This window comes from Pteropus medius, unplaced genomic scaffold (genome assembly GCF_902729225.1).
Source record: "Pteropus medius unplaced genomic scaffold, Ma_sr-lr_union100, whole genome shotgun sequence".
Lineage (NCBI taxonomy): Eukaryota > Metazoa > Chordata > Mammalia > Chiroptera > Pteropodidae > Pteropus > Pteropus medius.
This window is the reverse complement of record NW_024349800.1, coordinates 57715040-57731522: the sequence shown is the minus strand read 5'-3', so window position 1 is coordinate 57731522 and position 16483 is coordinate 57715040. Positions and strand designations below refer to the sequence as shown.

The following is a 16483-nucleotide window of genomic DNA, read 5'->3' as shown; positions in this document are numbered from 1 at the left end:
AGTATCAGACATTGGAGTTGGAAAAGGGAATGTGGAGAAATGATCGAAGTTCAAATGAAAGTTCATCTGAGTCAAAGGAACTGGGTGATTTAAGACAGGTTGGGTGCCTGAGGCCAAAGTGCTAATTGGTCTTATTTATAACGACTAGTTAATTGTCCAAACCGAGACATTATTGAGAATGAAAAGGGATGATTTTAATAATTTTGCCAGGAAAACAGGTATGAAACAGGACTTTCCTGGGCAAACTGAGAGGATGGTCCCAGAAATCTGAAACAGGAGGGTGGCTGGTTTAGTGACAAGACCTTGGGCATTTCATAAGGACAGCAAGACTCTTCACAATTCTCTTCTCCTTCCCTCCCTCACATTTACAGTGATAGTTATCGCGTTTGTCTGCCCAGGCCTTTTGCTTCCTTTAGAGAATGGTTCCAACTGTTCTTCCTTTACTCGAGTCGTGTAATTCTAATGGGCTGCCGATCCCCAACCTCTGCCTTCTTGATCCAAGTGTGCCCACTCAGAGAGCCCCATTTCTCTGACTACAAGCATTGGGTTGAGAATGGTTCCCTGGGATATTGGTTTTTTTTTTCCCCCATGGAAGTGGAGGAAAAACTATCTTTCCTTTTTGGATCATAGAGTTTGAAAAATACAAATTAGAGGTTGTTAGCAGCCCTCTTATTCACTATAGAGAAAAAGCCTGTCCGCATGGTAAGAAAATTAAACCAAAACATTGAGGAAAACACAAGCGAGATGGAGACTTCATTTGATATTAGCATGCCTGAAACAGAGTGGTCTCTGTGTGCTTCTGTATTCCTAGTTAAGTGAGCCAGTGCATTACCCCCAAGCTCATGTGAGTTGTGTTTCAATGCATCGAAACCACTCCTCTCTTGACATTTCCACCAGTGGCTTCTGCAGATTTACCTAATTAAGAATCCGTAGTATACGGATCTCAGCAGTGTTGCTTCTGAGTGGACGTTATTAGTTAATAACGCATTGATAGTATTATTACATTAATACATTGATAGCATTCATGACTTACAGAGCTCTTTCGTCCTTACAGACACTGCTGAGGTGGACGGATAGAAACTCAGAAGAGGGATTCAGATCCCCGTTTGACAGATAAGGAAACGGAAGCTTAGAGAAAACTGTGAGATCACAACAGAGACAAAATCCAAAGAGCCAAAAGCTGCAGTTCTTCATATCTGGATCCTGTGCTCTGTTCTTCATACACAACACGTCACAAGGAAGACAGATGGGGCACTTAGAATGGTGGAAAGTGGGAATGAACTGTTTTGGATGACCAAAAGTACCGCCAGGTGGAACGGGAGTGTTATCACTTGCTTTTATTGGGGGTGGGGGTGGGGGCGGAATTAAGTATATGTAAGAGTTTGTTGCCATGTACTAACGTGGTCATCTAACCAACTTCCTAATTTAGCTGAAGGTCCAGGTCTGATTTAAAGAGATTTTAAGTCATGAAAAGGTCATTCTAAAAAGTAAAATTAGGTTTTTCAAATAAATAGCTGACACAAATGGTAACTGTGGACTGCTTAAGGAAATAAGACTGAAATAAAAATTGAGACAATTCCAAAATAGGCATAATAATAATAATAATAATACGAATAATACCGATAGCCACGTTTTGTGTATCTGCTCCACTCCAAGCTCTGTACCAGGTACTTTGTTATCCTTTCTCACTGCTCCTCTTTATAGTGCTGCAAGAAAAGGGTTAATATCCCTGTATATGAGGAAACCGAGGCTCGAAATCATTGTGACCCAAACAAAGCTACACACTGGTAGAGGCGAAGCCAGAATTGAAACACAGTTTTTTGTCTAATGTTCCAGTGATCGACAGATAAGGTACTGTGTTAAAATGGGTACATTTTAATGAGAAGTAATCTAATGTTTTTATAAGGCTTTGATGAGGGGAAGGGAAAAAAACAAAATTTTTTTTCCCATTTCTTCCTATCTTAATAGCATATCTAGTATGCCTCAATTGAACTGAAATATAATTGTCATTCACTTTGCTGATGGCCATGATATTTCTACGTTACAATCAGACAAAAATTATGTAACGATATCTCACATAAAAGAATCATTTTTCTTCTCTTCTTCCATGCAGAGCTATCATTAACTGACATTCACTTTGTAGGAGTTCACCTTTTTAGCTTCCATCAGCTAAAAAGCCCATCAAGCCAAAAGCCATTAATGATTCAGCATTTAACCCTTTTATGCTTCCTCCTACTAGAGGCCAAGGATCATATGAAGTGGCTTCCATTTTAAATTTGAAAGGGCATAATAAAATTGAAGTTGGACACTTAAATGCTACCTGGTATAGGTGTCATACATTTGTACTTGAATGAATGGTAAACTAGCACTTTATGAAGAGTATAAATATTCATCGTAATAATAGAATAATATTGAGAGTGACTCAAGAAATTCTATTTCCTCCAGAAAGCCTGGAGAATCCCAATCAATCCTTCCATAAATATTCTAAGACTTTCAAAATACGGCAGCCAAATAGATATCATAAAACTCATCAATGGCGTTAGCAAAGAAGAAATCTCCAGCCCCTTACTTAGAGCTCGTTTACACTAATTTTCTACCCAATTCACATAGGTCATCTCTCTCCCACTTTCCTTGCTCACAGATTGTATGGAACAACAAACTGGGAACTAGGCCTTACCAGAGACACCGGTGACAAACACAAAAATGAGCAAGTGCAGGAGGTGAATGAATGAATTGATAAAAATATATATATGTATATATATATATATATACACATATATATGTATATGTATATATATGTATATATACATATACATATATATATACTGGTAAATTATTCAATTATTGATTTATATGTAAGAATAGCTCTTTTGTTCTATTTGGTTTAAAAACAAAGTAGGTGATCTTTAATAGACTTTGAAGCATCAAAAAAAGATGGATTGGTGGGTGGATTGAGGATGACTGAATGGAAACACACGTGATAAAGCAAGTATGGAAAAATATTGATGATAGAATCTTGGTGGTGGATACATGAGTACTCACTGTAGAAGTCTTTCAATTTTGCCACGTGTGAAAACTTTAATAATAAAAGATTGGCGAAAAAGGTAAAGCTATGATTTTAGACAGCGCAAACAAGGAATATGGGGGAGAAGACTTCAGCGAATAGCGTGCTAAAGTCCTTTCTGATTTTGGAGCAGAAGCGAGATACTAAATAACTTCAGATTTTGATAGAAAAATATCCTGTTAATTACATATTTTCTTAAAAAGAAAGAAAGAAATACAACGTGTATCTTCCAAACTACGGAGTGGAATAAAGGAAATAAAACTATCCATTATAAGCGGGGAAGGACAGAATAAATAACCAAATATAAATCAGGATAGAGAAAATTCTGCCATTGGAACAAGATTGCCCAATAATAATGAAGCTAACACAACACTCACGTATTCACATATGCATCTACACACACACACACACACACACACACACACACACACACACACACACACACACACAGACTCTCTTCCAACCTACCTCTGACTTATAAAGAGTAATTTCAGAAGTTTGGAATATAATTTCTTCCCTATTCCCTTTATTTTTTTTCATCACTTATAAGAAATTTTCAGTCATTACATTTTCACAAATTGCCGGAATACCACTCTCTTCAGATATATGATGGAATTTGGTAGCCTCTCTATGTCACAACCTCACTCTTATACTTTGTATCTTTGTTTCTCTTCTGTATTCAGTGTGATTTCTTCAGATCTTCCAGTTCACTAGTTCACTTCGCAGCTTAGTCTATGTTTAATCATTCCATCAAGTTTTTAATATCAATTATTATATATATATCTATCTTATTTCTAGAAGTTCTTTTAAAAAAATCAAGTATGTTAGTCATTTTGTTAGTTTCTTACTTTTACTCACATTTCAATTCCTAATTTTAGAAACACGCCAATACTTTATATTCTCTACCTGATATTTCTAATACCTAAAGACGTTAAAGATCTTTTTTTTTCCTGACTCTTGCTCATGGTGGCTTGTTTCATTATGTACTGTGTGTGTGTGTGTGTCTTGTTTGCTTATATACTTCGGAATCCAAGCTGTGAGCATTTTTTGAGGCCTCAGGTGAGAGAGGGTGACCTCCCTTGGGAAGACTTACATGCACTTTTGCAAGATACCTGTGAGTCTTAGGTCCACTTTAAATTCAGATTCTAAATTATTTCAGATATTACAAATAATGTAAATTCAGGCCCCAGACTTGCAAGATGACCAGGCTATGGTCACGAATTCTCACAGGAGGCTTTTACACCCACTCAGATTCCAGGCTGAGCAGACAAATCTGGTTGCTGTCTGCCACTATTTTATGGGATTTTATTTTAATTGCGTAACTTTTCTTGGGTCTCACCTGTATGACCGGTGGTCAGTGATCCAACTCTCCTCCCTTCACAGGCTGGAGGCTTTGACCCCAGTGTCCCCACTGGTCCCACCCTACCTCTATGGTCAGCCCTGAAATCAAAGCTCGGTCCCTACGGCAGCTGGTGACCTCACCGCTTGCTTCTTCCGTGGATTCTCCTGCCTGTTGCCGAGACTCGGGGTTTCCTTTATTTTTCTGACAAATTCATCTATTTGTTTTAAAAGTTGTGGTTTTGTTTTTACATTTTAGCAAGTACTCTTGGTGTTTGTGGGAGTTTTTCAGGATGTCTTGTCTGACAAACTGCCTGAAATGAAACTCAGAACTGCAGAGAGGGAAACACAAAAGGGAACAGCGTTCTCCAAGCTCTGTCACAAACAGCTACCCAGCTCACAGACACACACACCACAGATAGCCAATCCACAGATGGCTCCAAAGGGAGATGACTGGCAGCATCCCAAAGGAATGCACTTGTCTGCCAACACGTATAAGATGCTCCCCAGAAATGTTTGGTGACACTGAGGGTCCTGTGTCACCAACCGGGAACAAGACCAGTGAAATGACAATGTTTCTTCCATGTTACCGCGCCGACCATCATTCAGGTCCACAGACTTGGGGACACCTAGGGAGTCTCAAATAACACCAATAAATTCAAAAATTCAAAAGGCAACTATAAAGCCAAAATATTGTAATTTTTTGTGGACAGCGACCAGGGCTTTTTAATCTTTTTAAAGCCAGCTTGAAGGTCGGCCCAGAATGGTACCTTTCTGTTGACTGCATGAATTATTCATGGTTATGTCAAAGCTGTTATTGATGAACGCTTTTTGCTTAAAAGGGAGATTGCAACTTTTAAAAAGCATTTATTTTCTCCAGCAAAATAATATAGGCTCAAGGAAAATCTCTCTCAATAAGTAGACCATTCGTGAGCTCTGATTTTTTTTTCCTGTCGTTTTAATGAAATTATGGCCCAGTCCTTTAGTTCATCCGTGAGCTTCCTCTAATAAAAAATGACAGTGGAAATATGAACCAACAGAACAAGGAGTCAGTGAAGCTGATGAGAAATTGATCATGTGTTTTGATAAGGCAAAGTACTAACCAAAAATGTAGAAGCTATGAAAACATCAGGATCAGACGCTGTCTGGAAAAGCTAACTTAAACACCAAGGATTAAGAACCATTTGAGGAGGAATTACTAGCTGTCTCTCAGTTTTAATAATGTTAACTCCTCGGTGGAATTTCACACAGTAAACTGGTTCCTGTTGAAATCCTTATCATTTTCAGTTTCTCTTTAGATAAAAATATATACCCAATATTAAACTCTTAAAAGTTTTTAAAGCCTAAATTGTTATTTAAATACAATTTTAATCTGATACAGACATGAGATGAATGATTAAAAAATAAGCCTTGCAACTTAATTAAATCCTGAAGGAATTAACTAAAAGAAAAATGAAAAGCATTTAAGAGGAGACAAAAATCTTTACCAAACTTAAGTAAACAGCACGTTAAAGTAAATGTACCGCTATGCTAGAAACTGCTCTAGAATTTACATTAAACCTGAGATTAAACTAGATAGTTTTGCAGTGACTACACATTTAGAGAATGTCATTTCTTCTCCTCCCCAGGAGAAGAAGACTTGGACAGTCCCCCAGGTCTTTTCCTGCCTCTGGCTTAGACTCTGGAGAGTCATGAATGAAGACCTTATTTTTATTTTATTTTTAACTTTTTTATTTTTTTAGGCGAGGCAACCCTTAGTTGATGATCTCACAAATTGCAAGGACCTTGTCGGTTTACAATCTCTTGTTTTTTTTTAATTTATATTTTACACCTACAGCACCTGGTCTTCCTAGGTGGTCTCCCATCCAAGTACTAACCAGGCCTTCCAAGTACTAACCAGGCCTGATCCTGCTTAGCTTCCGAGATCAGATGGGATCTGGCTTGTTCAGGGTAGCATGGCTGTAGACCAAAGACCTTGTTTTGAATCATAGCTCTGTTATTGACTCACTCTATTGCCTTGCAAAAATTATTTAATCTATCTGTACATTAGTTTCCTAATCTAAACATGGGGCTTGGGAGACCTAAAGGAAGGCATAATTGTGACTAACCTAAGTCAGGTTCCTCTGAGCCCTCTTCTCAATTAGGCCTCAATCAATCTTGGCCTATTAAATGGCAGATTCTCAGCACGAATGATTTTGTCTACTCCCTAACCCCTACACTAAAAGAGTTACATGCTGACAGTTTCTCACCACGCAAGGCTGTTAAGATGGCCCTAGTCCCCTTAAAGGGCCTGCCTGAGAAGGCTCAAGGCCCCCCAAAGAATTTACTGTTAATTTATCCCAACACCTAGCATGTGCCCCTGAAAACCTTTTCTTAGAGCATTTACTAAAAATTTTACAATCGTGAGGCCTTCTGTTCCTTCGAGATGTACCTGTGTATCTCCTACAACTCAGGGGTGTCTTTCTCAAGGACCTGAAAGCCATCCTTTGAAATGTAATCCTCTGGCTCCTCTGTGAGAGGACAGAAACCTAACGTGGGTAACTGCCAGCTAACTGACACAGTGGCCTGATCTGTACTTACACTGACCAAACGGCCAACCCCTCAAAAGTTTTCACTTACCTGACTCTGCCCAAGACCCCTGCCAGTCCCCCTTCCTATTCTGTCATTTTCCCTTTAAAATGCCCAGTCACCTCCGTACAAATCAATTTACTTCCGTTCAGGCTGGACTCTTATTTTCTAGTATTGCAGTAGTATATTACTGATTAAAATCCTTCCTTACCACTTGAACTAGTATCCAGCTTTCTCTTTGACAGTTCAGGAAGTAGGAGAGAAAACGGACATCTAAGAATACAAAGGCACAAAAGCAACAGGACTAAATTGGTAAGCCCTAAAGGTATAAACTATTTAAAATAATCTTTGTAGATCTGTGATCCCGGGACGCCCACCTGCATCGGACTTTATTTACATGCACATTCCTGGACACTGAGGGCAGCCCAAACTCCTGAGGACTAGACCTAAAATCTGCATTTGAAAGAGCTCCATATTTATAATGAATTGTTTAAACCAGCATCTCCCAGAGCGAAGCCGATCTACTTGACTTTGAAGATATGTAGCCTAATCAATGAAGTATAAACATGTAGCTGAAAATTTTCTTCTCAACAAGGGGTTAGGGCATAGCACATATTCTGTGAGTTTTAGCATTCATTAAGCAAGATGTCTCATATAAAAATTGTGGGTAGAGGGTGGGGTGGGAGGTGTAGAAGTCTGTCAGTTTTCAATTAGAACCAATAAATACAAAAAGGATTTAGGCCAAAGAACCGCTAGTCTTTCGGTCCTTCCATGAAGGGACAGTCCCTGTGTTGGGTAAATGGATGGAGTTTATGTGTTCCCTCCCTTTGAATCTGTGCTGGCCTATGACTGACTGCTCTTACTTCTGAGCCCAAGCTTCAAGAAGACCTAGTGGCTTCCTTTTTCCACTCTTTGGGATTCCTGAGCTGCCCCAGAAGGCCATGCTACACTCCTAGAGAGAGACCAGAAGAGGGCCCCAGGGAGGAGGAGTTGGCCTTGGAGCAGGATGAGGAACCAGCACATCCCTCTCTGGAAGAAGCCTCCGCCTCCTGAAAGCCCTCCAGGAATGCCGTCCAGGGATCTGCATTCAAAGCTTGAGTCATCTTCCTTTTGACTTTCTTTTCCCTTGGAGTTAATACTATTGTTTATGCCTTGACATTAACATGCTGTAACAGACAGCAGCTGTGCTGTCCCTAGATCACCACTGTTTGGGAGTAAACTTTTCAGCACCATGTTTATAATGTATTGTTTAAACCAGGGATCCTCAAATTTTACTGTAGGTAAGAATTAACTTAAGCCAGTCACGAGGGTCTGACTGTCTTTGAACACTAACCTGAGGGCCAAACTCGGCCTATCTAGGATTGGATTTTGGATGCTAATCGAGGAGCACATCTGGACCCCACTATCACTGGAGACTTCCAGATCTTGGATGCTAATACCCACGGTGAAGAGACGAGGTTTCTCTCTTTGTCCGGATCAAAACCACTCCCTCTACCCACTGCAAATCCGTCTTCCTCTAGGAAGCTGGGCTTGGTCTTGGTCATCCTCACCACCCTCGTGTTCCTCTCTACTTCCTCGCCTTTTATCACTCTCAGGTCTCTTTCATGATTGAAAAACAAAGACATCCCTTCACTCCACTCATTCCTAATTTTCACCCACTTCCCTTGAGCTCGCCCTCACAATAGGGGTGTGTGCTCGCTACAAGTATTCACTTCCCGTGTAACCTTGAACCTACTGCATCCTGGATTTCAATTCAACTCCCCACGTCCCTCAAGCCATCCAAGCACTTGAAGGGCTCAGACTATGCCATCCCACAATATGCCACTTTGGCACCAGAGGTTGTTTTGAGCTGAAGACAACTGAGAAGAAGCAGATACAAGAAAAGCTCTCTGTTCTTCCCCTATTTGCCTAAAAGCAGGACGTACATTGTATTTGAGTGACAAGGTATAAAAGAGAAAACATTATGCAAGGACTTTTTATCCTTGCCTGGGGAAAGAGTTAATGAGTTTTCAGTCGTACACAGGGTAGCTGTATCATGTTAGGTGGAAGAATGACCTTGTTATTGTCTTTATTTGGAGATTAAGTATAGTTTAAGGAGATGCATATGGGTGCCCGGTTGACAAAGAGTGGACTCGTAATGGTTAATTTAATTGTCAACTTGTCTGAGTAAAGTTGTGCTTCATCCAATCAGTTGAAGGCCTTGATAGAACAAAAAGTTGACCTCCCACGAGCAAGAGGGATTTCTGCCAGCAAACAGCCTTAGACTTGAACTGCATTATTATCAATTCCTGGTTCTCCAATCTGACTGAGCCTACCCTATAGATTCTGAACTTGGCATCCTCTACAAGCACGTGAGCCAATTTCTTAAAACAAATCTTTCTCTACATATACATCCTATTAGTCTTGTTTTTCTGGACAACTCTAAGACTTGGCCACACCGACTTACAACCTGTCCCACATACTTTTCTTACAATGAAATGTTGACACTCCCCCTTCAAGTTGTGAGATCTATGATCCCCTTGAACTTGGGCAGGCCTGTGCAATTACCTCAATTAATAAAATGGGGAGGAAGTGACACTGCTTGACTTCTGAAGCTTGGTCACACAAGACCACATGGCCCTTGGGATGCTGGCTTTGGTATACAACCACCATGTTGTAAGGAAGGCCATATGGAGAGGCCACAGCTGGCCAACAGTCCCAGCTAGGGTCTCACCAACACGAGCATCAACTGTGTCATGTGCGTAAAAGAAAGGAACCATCAAATGGTAGCCTTCAAGTCTTTCAGTCGAGGCGCTAGGTGTTGAGGAACAGAAGTAAGCCATTCCTGCTGTGCCTTGTATGAGTTCCTCACCCACAGAGCCTTTGGGCATAAGAAATGGATGTTTTATGCTACTACATTTTCGGGTAATTTGTTATACAGCCAAGCAACTGGAACATTACTATTCAGAGCCACACTTGAAGAAGGCTTCACAAATTCCCAGTCTTATTATTGTAACATCATAGGAACCTATGACCAGGTAGTATAAATTTCTGTATTCAGAATTATTTTCTCCAGGTATTTGGAAGAATTCTTGCCCATCCTTTTTTATCCCCTCTCCCCTTTTAAGAATATAGCAAGTTGTCATGTTTTCAGTCTGCTTTAAATAAAAATCCCAGACTTTGATAACAAGAAAACCCGCGATCGGTTTTAACAGACAGGAAGGAGGTATAGTGAAGCAAGGTCAAGGAGAAGGAGGCTGAGAAAGAAAGCCTGAACCCTGTCTGCTGACGGCTCTCTTCTGCAGGTAGTGGAACCTAGAAGTCCTGGCAGATTGGGGGGGTCTGGATTCAGAACATTTGTCTGGTGCACAGTCTATGCTTAAACGCTCACACCGTCCAGGCCGTGTTCTCTTGCTCAGACTCCTAGCACAGCATCATTTCCCCGAGAGCCATCAGCATCATTCACAGAGGCTGACGAGCACTCAAGATGGTGGGCGTGGGAGAGAGAGTGACATTCAAGCCTGCCAGCCAGTCAGCATCCAACCATAAATCACATCCGTGCCTGGCTGGCTTATAATGAGACCGACACAGTTAGTGAGATCTCTTTTTCTGTTTTACGGTCCCTCTGAAACTCATCGGGTTGTCCTTTGTCTCCCTCTCCTCATATATCTGGAGTGATGGACTTTACGGCCGCTTCTTCAGGGGCTGAGAATTATAGACCTCTGGATTTGTGTCTGTTTGCTGGGCCCCCTCTGGTCTGAGCACCATAGGTGAATGCTGGGGCAGCGAAAATGATGTTGCATTGTAATAGATCTGGACCAGTTTTTGACAGCTTATTTTGACAAAAACGTAAAATTCAATGATTATCGCTCAGCTCAGAAGCTGAGGAAATTCAGGGGAGAAAAAGAGGATGTTTAAATGTGAGCTCTTTCTGAACTGCTCTCTGAATCAGGTAAATTGTGAAAAACAGGGCATACTACACCACCATATTTAATGGCAACGATGGCCGGCCTAGAAAGAACCTGATTTAGCCCAGAGGATGCTGTATGAAAACACTTTTTCCTGATATTGAGAGATGATCACCTGCTACCTGAATACACACGGAGTCTGTTCAGAGAGAGGCGGGGCGGGGTGGGGGAGGCATGTGGGGAGCCAGCTTCAAGACGGTTCCCAAATGATTCTTGTCTATTAGTACTCACACCTGTGTGTTTCCACATCGAACAGGCTTCTGTGACCGATAAGATATTACAAAAGTGACAGTGTATGACTTTGATGATAGGTCATAGAAAATATCACTCACTCTGCTTTGTTGTCTCGGATCCCTTGTTTTGGTGACAAGGGGCCGGGGTAGGGGCGCCAGCTGTCACATCATGAACACATTCAAGCAGTCCAGGAAAAGGTCCACGTGGAGAACAGAGGCCTCTCGCTAACTGCCACATGGTCACGAGAGCGTGTGACCTTTCCAAGCTGAGGATCCCACACTAACCTTCAGGTGACTGCAGTCCCGGCCAGGAGCTTGACGACAATGGCAGGAACGACTCTGAGCGGAAGTACCCAGCCAAGCTGCTCCTGAATTCCTGTTTCACGGAAGCTGCGAATGATAATAAATGTTTACAGTTTTAAGTCACCAGATTTTGAGGCAACCTGTTTTGTAGCAGGAGACAACTAATGGGATATATAATTTAAGATTAGGTTTAGCTGTGTGGGGACCGAAAACCCAAAACAAAGAAGATAGATGTTTATTTCTCTCTCTCATGTTAGAAATCTAAAGTCACAGTTTTGGCTAGTGTGAGGCTCCTTGGTGTCAGGGACTCAAGCTACTTCTCTTTTATCATTCTGTCCTTAGTAAATGGCTCTCTTCTCATTGTCCAAAATGGCTGCTCAACCCCAGCGATCACATCTCCTTTCCAGCCAACAAGAAGATAAGCAAGAAGGATGCACCACCTCGGTTCATATGCCACTGGCTAGAACACAAGCATATGGCTATATCTAGTTTATCAGGGGGTAGGGGGTGGAGGCCTTTATTCTGGGCAGCCATGTATTCAGTTAAAAGTAAGAAATTTGAGGAAAAAGAAATAATTATCAGAGTAAACTAGCAGTAATGGCTAGCTGGAGATTGGCATTAAGCAGGATTTGCTGCAAGATGCTAGCTGTTCTGAACATGAATGATAATTAGGAATTTCTCAAGAAGAAAGGTGTGGGATATTATAGATGCCTGCAAACTCTGCCATTCACTGCATCAAGAGGTAGGGCCTATTTCCTCTCCTCCTGAATCTGGGCTGGACATGTGACTTGTGTTGACCAATAAAATTTGGCAGAAGTGACACTGTGCTAATTTCAAGTCTTGCTTGAGAGATATGCATCCTCTTCTTTCTATTTCTGGAACTCATCTTCTTGGAACCCAGCTCCCGTGTAGAAAGTCTGCCTTTTCTGGGACTAACCCTGCTGTGAGAAGGTCAACGTTGGCCACGTGGAGAGTGTAAGACCAAGTATGGGAGCTCCGTGGCACCACACATGGGAGTAGAGTCTTCTCAGACCTTCTGGCCCAGCCGACACCACTGAGTGCAGCCAAGTGGATGACCCCAGGCAATGGCACGTGGATTAGAACCACCAGCCAGCTAAACCTTGCCTAAATCCCTAACTCACAGAATCATGAGCAAATAAATTGATTGTCACATTAAGCCACTAAGTTTTGGGGTAGTTGCTATGTAGCAATTGATTACTGACACTAAAAAAGGAAAGGCTATTTTAGGGAGAAGTAACAGCGCAAAAAAATATACAATGGCGAGAGACAATGTGCTGCATGCAAGGAATTCCACACAGTTTGATATGCTGCAGGGGAAAATGACCCCAGGGTACAAGCTGGAAACAAACAGAAGGTTGCACGTGGTGTGTGCCATGCTAAAGAAGGTGAGATCAGGAGCTTTACCAGCTGATAGCTGCACCAAACAGGAGAGGGGTGACCGATGGAAGGTTCCCCACATTCGATCCACTCATAGAGGAATTCAGGAGCCAGAGCAAGTGCTCCCAAGTCCTCTCTTCCCCTAACATGTAGATCTGAGGACAAACTTCCTGGACAGCATTTGAGGAGGGGGAAGTTGTGGTTACTCGTGTGGAATGATGGGCGAGTTTGTGTCACGTACTGTGAGGTGATACTTGGGGATTTATATCATAAAGATTTTGCCTTTTCTGATCAACTTATTTTACATTAAAATAACTTCTCTCCCTTGATGCTTTCTTCTTCCTGGTGCCTGGATCTTTAGGAACAAGGCAGCTTGCTTTATCTGGTCCCAGAAGGAAGTGGAATGGGGACTGGGGAGGGGGTCAGGTGTCAATGAAAGGACGAAGGGAACAGCCTGATTTGACTTATATTCCCTAGGCTGGTTTAGGGTCTCATCCTCCACAGTATATGGCACATTTCATCTTCATTTTCAGTTGTGAAGAAATGACTAGGTATTCAAGGATTGTTTCTGATGGTGCCTTTTGATGGTGTCAGGCCGAATGTCTCTCCCTCCTTGTAGCCACAATGGGTTGCTTATTGCTCTATTCTAGAACATCTGGAAAAATTTTCTGAATGATTCATTACACGGAATCCATACTGATGGATGTTTCCTTCTTTTCTTTTCTGTACCTGGTAAGAACATGTTGGGCAGCAAGCAAGAGAGAATTAATCATGGCTTAGCTACATAAGGCATTCTCGAACCACAAGAGCTCTAGAAGTGGACAGACCTGGGCTGGTAACTTAGACCACCGCTGTCGTCAAAGATGCAGTCACTATTTCCTGCTTCAGTAGCATTACCATGAAGCTTTCGTGGTCGTGACTCATTGCTGCCTTTCCAGACATCACGTCTGTATTCCAGGAGGAAGAAGAGGACATGCCACGCAGGTCTTTCTTTCCCCGTTAAGTCCCTACCTGGGACTTTCACCGACATCTTTCCAGGTAGAGCTGGGTCTCATGGCTGCCTCTCTCCACAAGGGAATTTGGAAAGGTGATGCGCCCCACCCCGCCCCACCCCAAGACTGTATAGTAGAGAAAGGCAAGGGGGAAGGGGACTGCGTGTGGCTTTGGATGGCCAGTCCCCAGAGTCCTCCACAGGGCCCATCTTCTCTACCTTGTCTGGGCATCTGAATGGCATATTTCTTAGGTCTGTCTTAGCTGTTGCCGTGAGCTGTAGTGCAGCTTACTTGAAAATACAGAGCGCGGTCTCTGGGTGCATGGATACCATGGTAAAATTCCACCAGCATATGATTACTGAGGTCCAAAAGACCCAGTTACATCAAATGTGGGGGTACTGTCAGGAGTGGGAGTGGGGCTGGGGTGGGTGGAGAATGGGGGAAAAGTCTCAGCTGGGAGTTTGAAGTCCAGTTCGAACTTTCTCCGTCTCAGCTGCAGTTTGGCGTCACCTAGTGGTGGTTGTCCCCCTACCTACCTACCTATCAGTGTAGCTGGGTTTGTGAGAGCAGGCTGGGCTGTCTCCCCGTTAGAAGGCACCTGTTTAATCAGCCCGTGCTGGGGAGAGCGGACCAGCAGGACACCGGACTGGGGGCACTTATCCTCTATCTCTTGGTTTGATGTAGAGGTTGCCTGCCACTTCTTTCTTGGCCTTGTCCTACCTTCCAGGAGCTTTTCTGGTCACTCTCAGATAATGAAAAGTTGCCTGATGACTTTCATCACACTTATAGCCTCATATCTGGAATTAAACCATCAAGTCCACTATAATGATCAAAATTCACAACTTTAACCAAAATGATAGCTTCCTCCCTCCCCAGCTTGCAACGGAGTGAAGGGTGTGGTCAGTCTCTTCTCTGCTCTCCCCTCTGCTGCTGCTGTTGTTTCTGACCCCTAGGGAGAGCTAAAGTCCTGTGGGTGGGGGCGAGATGCCCACCTTTATCTGGCTGGTGCCCTGGTGATCCGATTCTGGTGCTCTCTGGTCCAAGGTTGATTCTTTCACTCAGGCTTCTCCGTGGGTCTGTCTGCTGTGTCATTTAGCTTCTGTAGGCAGATCTCTTGGGCACATTCTCTTTGAAGGTGGCTTTAAGTCCTTGCTGCACAAGCCCAGTTCTCTCTCGAAGGAAAACGTCATGTTTCCACCACAGTTGTTGGAAACGTGGCGTTTTCCCATAGCAGCCTTCTCCTCTTAGTCTCTATTGCTGGTCTCCTGCCTCGGGGCTGTCTAGCCACCGCTTCCCATAGCATTCCTGTGCTTCTCCAACTCCAGAGACCAACAGTTCTCTGAATAGTCCCCTGGGAAACGCTTTCTCCTCTGAGAGAGGGAAAATGCCCCAGCGCTTCAACGACTCTCTTCAGAGAAATCTTGTCTCTTAACTTGCACCTTCAATCCTTTCATTGTTTAAGGTGAGGATTGACTAAAGGCACAAAAATTAGACTTCAGATTTCCCTTTCGCAAGTCTCGCATAATATGTGATCTTGTGCCTGTCTTTAGAATGTGAGGTACGTGGCATCTTTACAGAACTGCTGCATTGCATAACTCTCAGGGATACCATTTATATAAATTTATATAAAATATAATGAGAATATAAAACAATGTGAATGGTGGCTCCTGGAGGTGCGAAGCTGCAGGCCTGAGTGTACTGTCCTTGGCTGTTGGAGCATCAGGTGAATCCTGATGTAAGAGCAATACTAGAGCTAACACATGTTGTTACCACGTGCTATGCACTGTTAGGTGCTTTACCTGTTTTATTTAATCCACGTAATAATCCTACAAGATAGGTACTATTATTTGTGACAGTTTTACAGATGAGTAAACTGAAGCCCAGACTTATTAAGGTTACACAGCTAGTGAGGGGCTCAGCTAGACTTCAAACTCAGGGAGTGTGGCTCCTGAAATCTAACTCCATCAGATACATCTTACCTAATGGTTTCACTTTTCTCCATGTCGTTGTGAGGCAGGCTACAGATGACACAGCATGGCCTCTGGAATTATGCAGATGTGGCTCAGATACCCCACTGCCATTTAGTAGCTGTGTGGCTTAAATAAATTCCTTAACTTTCCTGAATTTTAATGTCCTCATCTAAAATACTAATACTACCTAACAGAGATGTTGGGAGGATTTAACATTCATTTACTTTTCTGATCTCTCTGCAAGGAGAAAGAAGTCAAGACTCCATGGACGTTAAATGAACTTGAAATTATCAATACGACATCAAACGCCGTGGAAAGGACCCTGGAAAACCTAAATTATTACTTATTTCAGTCAAAAATATTAAGTAAATGCCTACTGGGTGCCAGGCGCTCACTAGTCTTGGTTCTCAGGGCAATGAGTTCGGTACATTTTCTCCAGGTCACCAGGTCATTCACACACCACAAAGCCCTGCTTATCTTTGAGGTTGAGGAGCTGAGCGAAGTAAGAAAGGACACAACTCTGCCGTCAGATCACCCTGGGCACTGTGTGACCCTCCTCACAGAACATCTGCTTCCTTATATTTGGAAAAGTGGTCCTGATGACACATCGCGTGCGCTAAATGTAACTACTGGTTACGTCTATTGAAGACCGGTCCCGGCACGGTGCCCC

At 42.6% G+C, this 16483-nt stretch overlaps 1 long non-coding RNA gene and 1 pseudogene across 1 annotated transcript in view; both read right to left on the bottom strand.

Annotated features, from left to right (window-relative positions):
- LOC120621947 (uncharacterized) overlaps nt 1–16456 on the bottom strand; it is a 26078-nt gene extending 9622 nt beyond the window's left edge. The window contains exons 1-2 of the long non-coding RNA XR_005658356.1: nt 16191–16456; nt 11436–11540 (exon numbers count right to left, since the gene is read on the bottom strand). This is a non-coding gene — a long non-coding RNA (uncharacterized LOC120621947). The remainder of the gene's footprint in view (nt 1–11435; nt 11541–16190) is intronic.
- Nucleotides 6231–6369, bottom strand: LOC120622593 (uncharacterized; annotated as a pseudogene).
- Nucleotides 16457–16483: the final 27 nt, after the last annotated feature.